General features: G+C 64.3%; 1 long non-coding RNA gene across 1 annotated transcript; it reads right to left on the bottom strand.

Moving 5' to 3' along the window:
- Positions 1–6: 6 nt before the first annotated feature.
- Positions 7–1,453, bottom strand: LOC130588550 (uncharacterized). The gene is made up of 3 exons (XR_008966986.1): positions 1,344–1,453; positions 798–860; positions 7–132 (listed from the first exon to the last, which is right to left on the bottom strand). It is a non-coding gene; the product is annotated as an uncharacterized LOC130588550 (long non-coding RNA).
- Between the last annotated feature and the right edge of the window lie 17 nt (positions 1,454–1,470).

Here is a 1,470-nt window from a genome sequence, read left to right on the forward strand (position 1 = left end):
GTACTCGTCCCCGATCCTCTGCACCCGCAGACGCTCTGTCCCCGCGGGTCCCCCCTGCACCAGCGCCCCCAAACGGGCCCCGCCCATGGCGGCCGCCACCGCCCCCAGAACCGGCCGGGACCCCACCCGAACCTGCGGAGGGGACACGGGGACAGGGACAGGGGACATGGGGACACAGGGACACAGAGGACAAAGGGGACAGGGACAAGGGACATGGGGGACATGGGGACAGGGACACGGGGACAGGGACATGGACATGGGGGACAAAGGGACATGGAAAGGGACACAGAGGACACAGGGGACAAAGGGACATGGGGACATGGAGGACACAGGGCATGGAGGACACGGGGACACAGGTGACACAGGTGACACAGGTGAGAAAGGGACACCCAGGGGTGTGGCAAAGGATGGGCCACCCCCATACAAAAGCCACGCCCACCGAGCACCACACCCACAATGAGTCACACCCACATCAAGCCACGCCCTCATTGGCCACGCCCACACAGAGCAAAGCTCACACAGAGCAACAGCCACAGAGCCACGCCCACATAATCACACCCCATTGGCCACACCCCACATGGCCACACCCCACATGGCCCCACCCCCAAAGCCACGCCCACATATCCACACCCATTGGCCACACCCACACAGAGCCACGCCCACATCTCCATGTTCCCACCCCAGGCCCCACCCTCACCATGGCCCATCCCCCCCATCCCCCCCGGGACAGCCCAGGCCACGCCCACAAATGGCCCCACCCCCGATGGGCGGGGCAGTGCTTGGGGGCGGGGCCTCACCTGGCCCACCCCAGCGGGGGCGGGGCTGAGCGTCACCGTCATGGGGAAGGTCGGAGCGGTCATCTGGGGACACCAGTGACACCAGTGAGGGACACCAGTCACACCAGTGAGGGACACCAGTATGGTCCAGTGACACCAGTGACACCAGTGAGGCACACAGTGACACCAGTAAGGGACACCAGTGACACCAGTGACACCAGTGAGGCACACAGTGACACCAGTGAGGGACACCAGTATGGCCCAGTGACACCAGTGACACACCAGTGACGCCAGTGAGGGACACCAGTCACATCAGTAAGGGACACCAGTATGGTCCAGTGACACCAGTGACACCAGTAAGGGACACCAGTGACACCTTCAATTTTTCCCCAAACAGATCCCAGTCCCTCCCAGTCCCCCCCATTCCCATCCCAGCCCCTCCCAGTCCCATCCCAGTCCCCCCCATCCCCATTCCCAATCCCTCCCAGTCCCTCCCAGTCCCTCCCAATCCCCCCCATTCCCATTCCCAGTCCCTCCCAGTCCCTCCCAGTCCGTCCCAGTGCTCACCAGTCCCCGGGGGCGGTTGCAGAAGCGCTGTGGCACCAGTGGAAACGCCTCGTGGCCCAGTTCCCGCTGCAGCTGGGCCAACTGGGCAAACTGGGAGCGACGGCCACATCAATGAGAGGGTGACCCC

The sequence above is a fragment of the Malurus melanocephalus genome, unplaced genomic scaffold, assembly GCF_030028575.1.
Source record: "Malurus melanocephalus ecotype Western Australia unplaced genomic scaffold, MMel_1.1 scaffold_6337, whole genome shotgun sequence".
NCBI lineage: Eukaryota > Metazoa > Chordata > Aves > Passeriformes > Maluridae > Malurus > Malurus melanocephalus.